We start from the raw sequence: 15,264 nt of genomic DNA, 5'->3' as shown, positions 1-15,264 counted from the left end.
CAAGCTTTATTTGTTATAAACAAAATGCTCTTTTGAAGAATTACTCACTATCTCTTCACAAAATGCTGTGCTCAAAAATCTTTATAAGAAGTCTTTCAGACATAAAATTTATTTTCTGTCTGGTATAATGGGTAGTCACTTTTGTCAGGACTAGCATGGCAGATGTCAACATAAAAATTCAATTATGAATAAAAAATTTTATCTTCTTTATCTTATTTGATCATGTAATTTGGCCAGTGTACTAATGTGGTTATAAACATTACAAATTATGAATTTAAAGTGTTGATTAAGTGGCTACTACATAATAGAATTTTGTAATTCATTTTGTAACAGAGCTCATTTTCCTAATTAAAACAAAATGAAGTGAATTGGCAAAGTTTACTCAACACTTTATTGATAAATTTTTCCATCAGTCATATCACTAAATGAATTCAAAAATTTATATACTACCATTAAATTTTCATTCATTTATAAAGAATATCATTAGTGTATAACTCAATCTTCAATACTTTATGATAAATCATATTAAAGATATCAGAAGCTTTTAACTCTTGATTTTGTGGATATATGAAGCTAACACATTGAGCAGGAAAAAATGTGAAAAGTTATTTTATGGAGTTACTATTTCCATGATAATCTTACATGCTACTTTTGATTCAGTGTCCTCTTCAATTTCAATTACTTTACTTATAACATGAAATGTAAAATATCTGTATAGCATCAAAACTCAATGGAAGGAAGCAATTCCCTAAAATCTCAGATCAAAATCTACCTTGAAAACAACATTCACCAAATTGAAAACTCATGAGAATACAGTGGACAAAATATTGATTGCAAGTTCCATTTGAAATAAGCATCTCTACAAAGGAGATATAAAATATGGAAAAATTACATAAGTTCCCCAAGGCTTTAATTTCCTTACCTTACAAGACTGAAATACTAAAAGCGGGTCACAGTCATGTAAGTTGAAGAATTTTCTAGGACAAGTTATTTATTGCTAAGTTCAAAATCCTAACCAAATTCAAGGAAAGTGAAAACATCTAGGAAACAATTTTCTGATGGTCACTAAGCTGTTAACACCATTTAATTAGTAGTGGCCCAAATCTGATCAAAATAAGAATCTGTAATAATGGGGAAACACAATGTGCAACTTTGGAAATCACACATTCATGTATCAAAGGCAGCTCTGGGAATACACCAGCAATATCAGTAGAGCCTTGCTCTTGTAAACATACTAGGACCTCTCCTGAGATGACTCTACTTTCTGGAGAGTCTTTACTGCTAAAACACCATTAGTCAGAGGTTCCTGGAATCTTAGGTTTAAAAAACAAGCCAAATAAAAATGTGGTAAAGATTTAAACAGATAATTCTCAATAGAGGAATTTCAAATGGCTGGAAAACACTTAAAGAAAACTTCACATCCTTTACCATCAGGGAAAGGCAAACTAAAACTTCCTTGAGATTCCATCTTATACCTGTCAGAATGACTAAGATCAGTAACACAAGCAACAGCTCCAGCTAATGAGGATGTGGAACAAGGGATGACTCCTCCATTTCTGCTGGGAGGACATACTGGTACAACCACTGTGGAAATCAATATGGCAGTTCTTCAGAAAACTGAGAATCAATCCATCTCAAGACCCAGCTATACCACTCTTGGGAATATATCCAAAGGATACTCCATCCCACCACAAGACACCTGTTCAACTATGTTCATAGATGCTTTATTAATTAACACAAGAAAATGGAAAAAAACTATACGTTTCTCAACTAAAGAATGGATAAAGAAAATGTGATACATTCACACCATGGGCTATTAATCTGCTGTTTAAAAATAATCACATCATAAAATTTTAAGGCAATTTGATGGAACCAGGAAAAAAATCATTCTGAATGAAGTAATGCAGACTCAGAAACACAAATATAGTAGATATTATAAGTAGGTATTAAAGCTATGTAACAAGGATGGATATAAGTGGGTGCATGGATCTGATCTCCCTGAGAAGGAGAAATAAAATAGATTTGTGGGTGGACTGTGGGCTAGTGGGAATGGGAGCAGGAGAGATCAGGTGTGGGGAGGGAGGAATGAAGGGAGAGAGTACAAGAAGATACAACTGGGATTAAAAGGTATTTGGGGAAACAATTTGGAAATCTAGTGAAATAGGAACTCCCAGAAATCTATGAGGGTGACTCTAATGAAGACTCCTAGTAAAGGAAGATACAGAACCTGAACTGGCAATCTTCTTTAACCAGCAATGCCAGTGGTGGAACTGGAACACCAACACAGCCACAAAACCTTCAATCTACAATTTATTCTGCCTGCTAGATATGCATGGGCAATGGAGTCAGAGATCTTGTGGCAATGGCCAACCAATGACTGCTCTAATTTGAGCACCACACCACGAAAGTGACCCCATGCCTGACACTGCCTGGATGAGCAGGAGCCAGAGTCTGGACATCCCAGAGATCTAGGATAGGAAAACACCAATAAAATGATTCCTAATGATAGTCTGCTATACTCATATATAGGTGTCTAGCTCAATCTTCATCAGAAAGGTTTCCTATGGTAGCTGATGAGAGCAGATGCAGAGACCCATAACCAAACATTAGGCACACAAATACGAGATCTTTATATTATCCCTTCCCTCAGAGATGGAGGAGCCCCATGGAAGAAGGAGAGGAAGAAATGTAGAAGCCGGAGGTGTCAATAACACCAGAACATGGTCTACAGAATCAACTAAGCAGGGCTCACAGAGACTGAAGAAGCAATCATAGATACTTCATGGGTCTGCACTAGGTCATCTACATATACGTTATAGTTGTATAGATTATTCTTTTTGTGGTACACCTAACAGTTGGTGTAGGGGTGTCTGTGACTCTCTGGCCTGCTGTTTGGACTCTTCCTCCTATTAGGTTGCCACAACCAGCCCTGATATGCTATTTTAGGTTGATATTCCCAGGAGACTAACTGTTTTCTCAAGGGAAATAGAGGAGGAGTGGATCTTGGGAGTAAGAAGAAAGAGAATTGGGAAGAGTGGAGATAAGGGAAGGGAAATACACTCAGGATGTAGTGTATGAGAGAAGATTATTTTCTTTTTACTAATTCAAGTTAGGGAACAAGCCTGTTTCACATGTAAGTCCCTTCTCCCACTCCCTCCCCTCACCCTCATCCCTCCTCCCCTACCCCCAACCTACCCCTACCCCATCCACCCACCACTCCCCAGGCAGGATTTTTAAAAAGAATAAAAATGTCAAAATAAAATAATAAAAATTTCTACAAACATCCTAGAGTTCATCTAATTACAACTATTACTAGCTCAACAAAATTAAAGAACATATTTGGGTTCAGTTCCTTACCAGTGCTCTTTTCTATACCAAGAAGCATATGTCCGTGTGTGTGTGTGTGTGTGTGTGTGTGTGTGTGTGTGTGTGTGTTAATTTCATTTTTTGCACAAAGATACATTGTTTTTCATATCAATCAGCAGTTCATACAGTATGCATGTGCTTAGTCATATAAAAACACAATTAGTTCTCTTCCAACATGGCTGTATGATTTTATATTCCCACTAGCCATGCACAAATGTTCTTTTATAACTTCATACCCTCTCCAACTATTGCATGTCATTGGTTCATTGTTGGCCTCCTTTGTATTTTTCTACTAGGCTGTAGCTACATTTCTACACTCGTATGTTTAAATTATTCAACATTTTCTTATGCCTAGATGTTGGTATTCTTCAAAAGGAGTGAAAACCACTTCTTAGAAACTTAAGAGTGTCCAAATTGATTCATTTGTGTGAGGGGTCTGCATCACAGAATAAGTGCACTCGCTAAGTAAAGAAGTATCTTATTAATTCTATTCATGCTGGGTTAAAAGTTACATTTTAAAGAAGTTAGTGATACACTTAATTATGAAAATATGTGGGTTCTTCCTTATTAAGATTTGATATAGGAACTGTTTTTAAGCCAAAACTAAGTATCTTAGCTTTTTTATTCAATCTTTTTCAGAGGTTGGCTAGAAAATTTCATGTTTTTTGTCTCTCAGACACCCTCAGAGCCCCATCATGTAGCCACTATTTTGAATATCTTTCTCCACCAAGTTCACCCACAACAAACCCAAGTACTTCATATTCTGTAGATTTTTCGTATATACAAGGATAAATTTAAGAACAGGATTATTCCCACATAAGCCATTCAATTTGTCCAAGTAGTTCTGTTTTTAAAACTTTTTTTTTGAACAAATGAAAGCCTAGGTAGTTTAAAGTTATATAAGAGGTAGGTATTTATATCTTATAGAAGCTTGAAATCTAGACACATCCTTCTTCACATTTCCCATAAGAATATGTCTGTGACTCACTTAACTATCCAACTCAGAAAAATATAGAGAATCTTATTTCATTGCTGAGATAAAACAACTCATAAAGAGAAATGAGGTAGGAAAGAAACAAAAGAAAATACTTGGATGAGGACAAATAACCAGCTTTAAAACTGTCGTCATCCAAACTTCCTATTTGCAAGCATTTGTGGATATTTGTGATTTACCTACATTTTAGTTTAATAAAAAAAATTCATGCTTATGTAGGAATTGATTTTACAAAAATAGTAATAGAAGATACCTTTTATCATATCCATCTTTCTAAGTTTTCATGGGCTGTCATATAAATGCTGAAGTTTTAAGTACAGTTTTTCTTCAATTTACACGTATGCCTGTCTACAAAATCTGCTTTGTGGCTTTCAAATTTAAGAGAAATTCTTCACTATGTATAATACATGGAAAGCTTCCTGGGTCCATGGAATCTTGAAAGTTAATATATACCTTTCTTTTAGAAGTCAGTTTTCCATACTCAGAGTTTCTTTATATACAGTGATATTTTTGCAGAGTGGGTAAAATTACTCAAAACAAACTACATCTTAGCGTTGAAGGCATAGGATCAGTTACTACCAGATCTCTCCCTTGACTGATAAGGCAAACAATACTCAGGGATTAACCACAGTTTAATCTTAATATTATACATCCTAAGATACAGATGTACTGAATACCACTCTAAGTCATTGAATATCAGACTAGAATCATATCAACAGTCACATGACCATCTATAGTACCACCATGTATTAGAAAAGGCTTGAAATTTGACAAGTAAAAATATGTGCAAATCTTTAACTATTATCAAACATGGTGGAAAACACCCACCTCATTCCTCTTAAATTGTAAAAATAGAATATTTTTGTTGGAAAAGATAGTAGCAGGGAGAGATAAACAGAGATCAACTAAAAATTAGTTGTCAAATGAATATGTTTCAAAAGTTTTTCACATTAGAAAACTCAGAATAGAGATAATTCCAGAGAATTAACAAAGGATTCCATTTTTATTCCTTTACATATGTGAATGAAGCAAGCAGATAGTAGGAATAACATTTAAAACTGTAGGAAAAGTATTCTATGACCTGACATTCTCAGCAAGTTTGTTAATACTAAGTACAAGCTCTTGTATCAGTACAGGATATCTCATTTCTGAAGGTGAATGAGCAGTTAAAATTATTTTAAGTCACGGTTTGGGTTATATCTATGAACAAATACACAGATCTCACATTTTCCTGGTAGGTATCAATCCTAATGATGAAATTAGTACAATGTCTTTAAAGCAAGAGTATGTTTCTGTTCATTGATAGTATGTAGTTCATTGATAGAGTATGTCATGAATATACAAACTTCTGGATTTGAGCTCCAACACAATTAAAATGTAAATGCAAATACTAGTATATATGCATTTTCAACATCTTAAAATGTCATAATTTCATTAAAATGGATTTCAAATACTTCCACAAGTCTTTATAAGCTGTAGAGTTGTTAAGTAGAATATAGAATGATATGTGATTGCCAATGTGTTTTTGAGACAATGGGGTATATGTTTCATGTGGTCCTTGCCAGCTCTCTCCATCTACAGAATACATAGTCTAGAAAGAGTAAGATATACTATACTTACCTCAGGAAAGTATTTTATCACTACCAGCAGTGCAGTCAAAAGTTTTGAAACTCTGCTCATTATGGGAAGAAAGAGCTTAACAAGCATGCATGAAATATTGTGTCTCCTCAAATCAGCTCCTCTTTCTGGGTTTATAGAGTTAATGACTCATTTAGTAAAAACACACTAACTATGCAGGCATAAATAGGTCAGATTCTTCCATCACTTGAAGTCCCTTGACCACAGGAATGATGCAGACTGTATTACAAATGGGAATGAACTTAACCATTTCTTGCAAGCTGAGCCTCCTATGGTACAAAGGCTTGTTAAGGGTTATGTAATAGATTTATTCCTTATCTTGGGAGTTTTCTGAATATTCTGTTCTTCAGTCTTGTTATCCCATAAAACATTTTTGGGATTTTGGTGTTAAATCTGAAAATACAGTGTACAAGATACAAATACTAAGTATTATCTAGGTTGGCATAATTGACTCTCACCTAAGGAAGACGAGAAAAATTTAACAAATACATTTGAGGAAGTCAATAGAAAAATGATTTACATATAAGAGAGTAAATCATTTTGGGGGGCACAGCACTTGTGGTGGACTGAACAAATACATGTTTGCTCAGATTTGCAAAATGATGAGATGACTTGATTAATAACAAAAAGAAAATATTGACAAAGTGGAAGCTACTGTCAAGGCTGACAATGAGTAAATGAGTAAGTGTTTTTAGAGGCCTCAGCTCACAGCATAGAGCTTTTTTTAACCTAGAAGAAGGGGGGTTGTTAATAGGCAGCATAGCTTGGGCAGTTCTCTGTTTTATAATAATTCATATACTCCTGTGAGGAGAACTTGGAAATCTATGGGACCTCTTGTACTTATCCCTAGCATAGGAATGGAGTTTGGGAGCCCATCCCACATGGAGGGATACTCGCTGAGCCAAGACACAAGGGGCTTGGCCTAGGCCCTATCCCAAAGAATAAGACAGATTTCAAAGACCCCCTATGGAAGGCTTCACCTCCCTGGGGAGCAGAAAGGGTATGGGATAGGTAGAGCGTTAGTTGGGGGAGCAGGTGAGGAGGGGAGGTAGAGGGACCTGGGGTGGACATGCAAAATGATTTTCTTTCTAATTAAAAGAAAAAATAATAATTCATATATTCAAATTTCTTACTGTGTGTGTCCCTTCCCACTATGCACCTGATTTTTCTCATGTGCATTCCCAATTATGAATAGATATAAGATGGTAAGTAGGAGATTCTCTATGGAAGTTTACTTAAAATATGTATTTCACTTTGTGATTTATGAACACAAACTAGTTTAGGCTATATTGGCCTTTCTCTTCTTTCTACAGGATAAATTGTGAATATATACATATATATATATATATATATATATAATATATATATATATTAGATTAGCTGTCTAACACTGATTACTATAGGCAATGGATAGCTAACACTTGTTTAAAGAGAGATGAGCAGGTAACTGGATACAGGTGGTGCTCGAATGGGGCTCGGGAAATTGTCAGATGCATTTGAGGTGAGGTGTGAGCGTGTGCACAGAGCATAAATGTGAAGAAACTAATCTACCAAGGAAATTATTAGAGAAGATAGGGGTGTGCATAACACAAATTGTACAGAATCTCTGATTACTAAACTGTTCTGAGTGTGGCTGCCTTAGGAGTATCTATTAAAATTATGCATATTTAACTGAGCTGGGACTCCAGTTTCCTGGGGACCTTGTAGATCTGTGGTGATAACATTGAAAAATGGAATGTTCACCAGGACCCTTTTATGGATAGAGTTCTCTCCAATGTGGTAATTTCAAAAGTCTCTGTGTAGCAGGACACAGGGGATCACCATTTGAGTCCTTTCAAATGTAAAATTTTTATAGCACTGATTAGTCTAGGAAGAATTGTCAGATTCAATAGGAGTTATGGAGGAATTTAGACATATTATAGACTTTTCATAATAGATGTTTGTCCTCTATTGTAAAATCTATTGTAAGATGTTGTAAAATGAAAAGCCATACTAAAGCGGGTCACAAATAATGCGTATCACAATTGAGTCAGAGCAAGTCTGATGAACAGATGTTTTAATAGGAAAGTACTCATGTAATGAGTTAGTCCTCTAAATCAGGCAAACCAGGGAACAGAGAGAGCCGCCTGTATGCTATCCTCGAATTTACGGTCTGGCTATGCCACTGACCACACCCTAGTGTGCATGGTCTAAGTCACCTGTGCTAGCCCCCAAGGGTGCATGGCTAACATTTCTCCTACAGCCAGACAAAACATGACCGGTTTTATATCATCAGTAAAGTCCTCTAAAATGTTAGGTTATAACCTCATTTCCTTCTGTAGCTGACTGGCTAACTCTGGAAGAATCAAGTAACATCGTTGGGCTTGAATACTCAAAATGGAATACTCATTTTGACATCTGAAGGGCTGTTAGAAAATGAAATTAATTTATTTTTTAAATTGACTTGAAAACAGCTAAGTGCTATACAAATGTGAATTATCAAACTTCAGGCATTGAGCAGAAGCTGATGAAGGAACTAGGGATGAGTATTGAATTATTATGAGAACACCTTGAAATTTCTACAATCAAAAGCAAAAATCAAAATTATTACGAAATATTCTCCCAAGGCAAACTGTAGAATGATTCCAAGTATATTTCTTCCTAACATTGACTATGAAACTTATTTAGTTTTGAGGTAATGGCTGACCTTGGTTTCACATTAGCACAGCTAACTATAAAGGAAACAAAAGGGGCAAAGAATAGGTATATAATTATAGTCAGTTTACACACTGCAAGCTCAGATATCCAGGGTCTACACAAGTCATTTGGAGGAATGTTATGAACTGTTCATCAAAGGGTGCTATTTGGGGCATAGAAGAGAGTTTCCTGTCTCTACTCAGCAATCTTTCACCATTCCCTCTAATAAAACCACTGCCTTTCAACATGAAGACAAACATTAGTATGGAAGAAAGAAGGGAGGGAGTCAAATTAGTGGAAAGTACCAATATTTTAAAACACAAATTTGGATATTAGTGAAAATAATACAGTCAGAGCTCTGTATCTTCAAGAAATATGACAGGGACAGATTCAAACTACATTCACAAAGGAAGTAATAGCAGGATTGAGATTAACAATTCCAAAATTTAAACCTAAATTACACTGTACAATTGACCTCAAGCCCTCCACATTCCACCCTGATCTAAGACCTTTGATTAGATGCTTTAGAAAAAATGTTTCTTTCCAAAGTAAACTACTTCTTAGATTGGTTCTTTATGTCAAATGAAAATGTGAAATTATTTAAAGTATTTATATATACACTGTCTAAATTTGATTACGATTAGGCAATGGAAAAGCTTCACTATTGTTTACAGAGAGATGAGCAAGTAACTGGATTCAGGTGGAGCTTGAATTGAAAAGGTCTATAAGAAAAATATGAAAGTGCTATAGTTCTGAACAAAAGAAAAAATACAAAATTTAAAAAGTACTAAAAGAAATAGCATAGTAACATTAGACACTCTGTTTTTGAATCTAGAATTCTGTGTCTAATACATACATTGTGATATCTAGCATTGTTTTTGTTTTGTTTTGTTTTGTTTTTGAGAGTCCAGTAAACTAGCTTTGACTCTGACAGAAAAATAGTGAATGCTTTTACCTTACTCCTCACTTAGAAAGCCCATGGTTTTATATTCATCATTTATCCAATGTTATATAAGTAAACTGAATTTTAAATATAACCAATAATTCATGGGGTAGTTTTGGCACACAGTTGTTTGAATTTTATTTGAATTGTTTTATTGTATCATCTATTGTCTTTTGCTTCAGAGATGAAGTTAATTTATGTCAATTATTGAATTTTCTTAATGCTTAAATAATGTCTTATTTTTATTACTTTGTAAAAGCAACTGAAATTTTGACCTTACTAATTTTAATGGCAACCTTATAAGGGAGGTATGAAATGAGACAACAGGTGGTTGGGATAGAAGATGGAGGGAAGTGTGTGTGTTTGAATTCTTTTCTCCATGTAGTGGATTTCAACACACACACACACACACACACACAAAAAAAAAAAAAAAAAAAAAAAAAAAACTGCCACCACTGTGGAATGTGTCATACTCTCTACCATAGTAGAAAACTTAGATTTACTGCCCAAAAGCTTTTTGAGACATTTTTGTGTATTTTTCCAGGTGCCCACTGCCTGTGAACTCTAAATTGACACAGAGAGACAACTATGATGTGACACGATACGTAATATATTGATGCCAGAGCATAGAGTGTGATGAAGCTAGGCTTCTCAGTGTAATCTCTCTTTAAAAGCTCATAAGGTTCTGACAAAGCTTTGGAATATAACAACTCTTCTAAAACTTTGCCCTGAGCAACGTGCTAGGCCATGGTGAAGCATTCAAGTCTTTTTGTAGTATTAACTTGATAATGTTATTAGATTTTTATACCTGACATAGTTGTATTTGGTACATCACATGCACACACACACACACACACACACACACACACACACACACACACACGTGCTAACAGAAAAGAATGCATTTGCCAGGTATTTTATTTTTTAAATTATAATAGGATTTTTGATTTATGAGGTATGACATCTGTTAAGAGTGTTGAGAAAAATTGGGAATAATTTGAGAAATTATAAGGTAAAAATAAATAGAAACATGGTTGTGATATCATTTCCCCCCCAAATTAAAAATACTTTGTTTAAATGGAAATGTTTCATTTTAGAATTTCCATGGTAAAAGTAAATTTTGGGTAATAAAGGCATTTTTTAAAAGTATATTATAATGCCTGAAATCGACAAAATACGTGATTTTACTATTTTTTGTAATGAGAATAGGAAAGTTAATTCAATTTCAAGACTCTAAGAAGTCAAACATTCTACTGAAACATAAGTATAACTGAAAGCGTCAGAAAAATTAACTTTGAAATTTACAGCATATAGAAAGAAAGAGTAATATTCCAAACAATTCTTTGGGGTATTTGAATCCTGTTTTCATTCTAAGTGCTTGTTAACCAGATGTGTTTCAAAGTACTCATCAGTGTTGTAGAGTCCAGAAACAAAATTAAATGTGATTATCAACTGGAAAAGCAGAATTATACTTCATATATGACTTTATACTTGAATTGAATAGAAAAGAAAGAAAATAACATTCTTAAGTTCAGGAAATTTCATATAAAATGTGACAACTATAAAGAGAACCAATCTGAGAATCTTTACTAAAAAATTTGATCAGTTTATATGTTCTCATATATATCTATATATTCTAATAAATGATAGTAAGACAAGTAATTGATGAGATATGTGGATTTTGGCATTACTTTTAAAATGTTTTATAATTTACATATTTTCACATGAGATTATTTTTGAGTTTGTGATGTCAAAACAAACTTAAGATCATGGAATGCCTCATGTAACAATGCTTATGAAATTTATATAAATTAAGACATGGGCCTGTTTCTGACTTGCCTTTCAGTGCCCTGCTCAGAGTCACCTGAGGCCTGGGAACTACTCACTCGGGCACCCATCCAGGTGGTCCAGCCCATCCAGAGACTGCCAGGGTCCTGATTCCGTCTCCACCCAGTGGAAGAGGAGAACCATCGGAGTATTGGACCTACTCGCACCCACTGGATGGGAACCTTGGACCCATACCCATCAGGAGAAACTCCACCTGTACCCACTGGAAGAAGGGCTGGAAAGAAGGCAACATAAAAACACATTCAACAATAGAAAAAACAATAAGACACCACCAGAGTCTAGGGACTCTACACCAGCAAGACCTGATGAACAACACAGTGCAGATGAAGCAGAAGACAATGACCTTAAAAACAATTTAATGAAAATGATAGAGGTCCTCAAAGAGGATATGAGAAAATCCATTGAAGAAATGGAAGAAAATTGTATAAGTTGAATTGAGAATTTAATTTCTTATTATATTATCTTGACAAAATCTTAAATAAATGTTATAAAACATCAGATTTTAATTTTTCTGAAAATTGTACATATTTTAATTTTAACCTTACAAAATATGCACATATAATAAATTATATCTATTTAATTACTATGATTTAATGGTGGATTTTATCATTTTAATTAATGTGGTGCTAAGAATTGGGCTTAGGAATTAGCACATTTCCTCTTCCCCTGAGCTATAAAATCAACAGTTGTGTCATTTAATTCAAATTGTTCAATACAGCATCAGCCTGTACATCAAGTTTGTCAAATTTAAATAACACATAGTAGTCAAACTCATCAACGTGCAAAATGAAATTTATACATTATTATTTTGCTATTGAATCATGTGCCTTCAAGGTAATTATAGTCTCTAGATAAAATTTAGAGACTGTTTACAATATCAAAAGTCATATTCATCACAAGATAATAGTCCCTTACATATCTTTAAAATCATTAAGAATACAAAGTAACCTAAGATTTTATTAACCTTCCAGTTAATATATGTTAAAATTCTAGGTGAAGTAGGAGATTCCTCTGCTCTCTAGGGTGAACAAAGAGCTCATGAAACCACTAGCTATGCTTATCATAAACTCACAGTAACAAAGAGACAACAGACATTATCATACTGTCTGATAGTTTATAACCTGAAATGTAAAGTACAAAAGCCAGAGAATACATGTCTTAAAATAGTAAAAAGAAGAGTCCACAGAAAAAAATAAGCTCTAGAGATCTCACCAATAGTAGAGAAACAAGGAACTAATGCATTATATTTGATTCCAGGATTTTGAGGAATCAAAAGATTGAACAACACACTGCACTCATTCATAACAAACTTGAGCAGTTGGCTAGTAAGTAGCACCATAAAAATATCAGGAATTCTTCTCTCATTAATACTAAAGCAACAAAATAGCTCAGTCATATCTCTGAATGACCAAGGGGAATCATAAGAAAAGAGGCTGCAGAAAAGGTTCTTTTAGGAATTCTAACTAGAGTTGCTAAAATGGATAAAGTTGAAAGGGAAATGCAGGGAAAATATGATAGATGACTCAGCATTTATCAACACTTTCTATTCTTGAAAATGACTAAGTTCAGTTCCTGGCACCCATATCGTAACTCAAAACCTCCTGAAACCCCAGTTATAGGTAACCTGATTGTCTCAGAAATATCATGTTTATGCTACACATGATGAATGTAAGCAAACCACTCAATATGAATGAAATAAAATAAATTAATACTTTTAAATGGTGCTGAAAACTGAAAAAGTGATGTTTAAATAAGTAATTATATGTAATATTTGTATATATGAAATTATGACACAATCCTAAATTGAAAATACGGATAAAACAAGACAGGAGACAGGTGAATACTTATCTTGTTCATGTGATCAAATATCTGATACAAATAAATTTGAGGAGGAAAGAGTTTAATTTAGATTGCTGTTTGGGGAACACTTCTCATCATGGTATGGATGGTATAGCAGCAAGAGCTTGAATAAATGGATGCATTTCATTCACGGTAAGGAAACTTCAAGAAAAGAGAAGTAAGACTGGGCTATCAAACCCCAAAGCCATTTCCAAATGATTCACATTCTCCACCAAGGATCCATTGTCTAAAAGTTCTACAACCTGCCAAAGCAGTGCTACCACCTAGGAACCGATCACAGACAGTGGAATCTTGGAGGATATTTTACATACAAGCCATAAAATGGAGAAAGGTGAAATTTAGTATTCTGAGAGAAATCTGATGAAATAAAGATAACCATAGATGAGTAGGTACATATACAATAAATTATCTGGTAGACCAGTGATGAGCTGGACTTTCTTCACTGAAGGACAAATGCAAAGCACAAACAAGGTAAAAATAAGAGTATGACACTGATATATGAACATGTATATGTGACAAGGAAAATCATACCAAAAGCATCATTGCAAGACCCAAATAAAACAGTGGAAGAAAATGCAAGGGTAAAAAAAATTTTAGAAAGATTTCTTTTTCACAGCAACAACAGGCAAAAATAAATAAGTAAATAAATAAATAAATAAATAAATAAATAAATAATAACTCATGCAAGCAGTGAGGTTGCAGTATATGATTCCTTTTCCAGACAAAAGAACAATTCCTTTCTTTGACTCTTCCTCATCTGATTCAATATCCTGGAACATCTAAAGGCTTGTTTAATATTCAGCAGGCCTCCACTATTAATTTTCAGCTACAAAACCTTTGCCAAAGATCTTTGTCCATCATTATGAAAATGTTTTCTAGGCCAAATACTGGCTTCAAAGTCACTATCAAAATATTGTTACCAAAGGGCATATAGTCTTTTAGGAATATTTCCTAATACAAGGATTTTAATCTTTATTATTTTAGATCAGATATCATATTGAATAAGTCTACAAAAATGTTATAAAATTTCACATAAAAATAACATATAGACATAGTTACATAGACAATTTCCTATTAATTTGTAAAACAAATTCTAGAAAAATTATTGACCAAACTTAAGGAATGGTTTTAATATAAATAGTTTCAGTGATGTGTGGATGTATAGATAGATGTTTAAAATGTATTGGGATACACGGTTAAGTGGGTAGCTGCTTGGATGGATAGATGAAATGATGGATAAATAGTGGTTGAATTAATAGCTAGGTGGATAGATGGACAGACAGATAAATGGCACATTATATCATAATAATATCATGTAGTTATTTGCTTGTGGGTGTGCTTGGAGTTTATTGCTGTAGAGATAAAACTTATAGTACATTGTTTTGTTCTAAAGCTGCCCGGTCTTACCCCCTACTCATTCTTCCTTTGTATGAAGAATTGGTGTTTGTTGAGGTGGTGTAAGAAGATCCCTGTGGTACCTGATAACCCTGAATCAGAATGCTCCTTGAAATGCCAGAGCTCGCTCTTGGTGGTTGTCATCACGAATACCCTTAATGACTAAGTGCCGCTTGGCCTCTTGACCAGACTAGTGATCTCAGTGAATCTGTACACTTCTTTCTCTCCAGCATCCTTAGCATTCAGAACGTGGAAGAGGACTTCCTTCTTAGAGTGAAATAAACCTTCACTTCAAATTAAGGCACACAGGAAATAACATAAAAGAAGAACAGAGGCATTTGGTATACACCAAAATAATGTCACCATAAAGTGCAAAAACTTCTAAGGAAGGTCCAGTTATTGATAGGTTAGGTGGGGCAGGTGGAAAAGTAGATTATGCAAAAGTCCCATTTATTCTTTATGTTCCCACCCATAGTATACTTTCCTGTAGATATAATAAAAGTCTAGTAAAATATCTCATATGTTAAAAGAGATAAAACTATAT

This window comes from Cricetulus griseus, chromosome 2 (assembly GCF_003668045.3).
Source record: "Cricetulus griseus strain 17A/GY chromosome 2, alternate assembly CriGri-PICRH-1.0, whole genome shotgun sequence".
Lineage (NCBI taxonomy): Eukaryota > Metazoa > Chordata > Mammalia > Rodentia > Cricetidae > Cricetulus > Cricetulus griseus.
The sequence above is the reverse complement of the archived record's forward strand: the minus strand, read 5'-3'. Positions refer to the sequence as shown.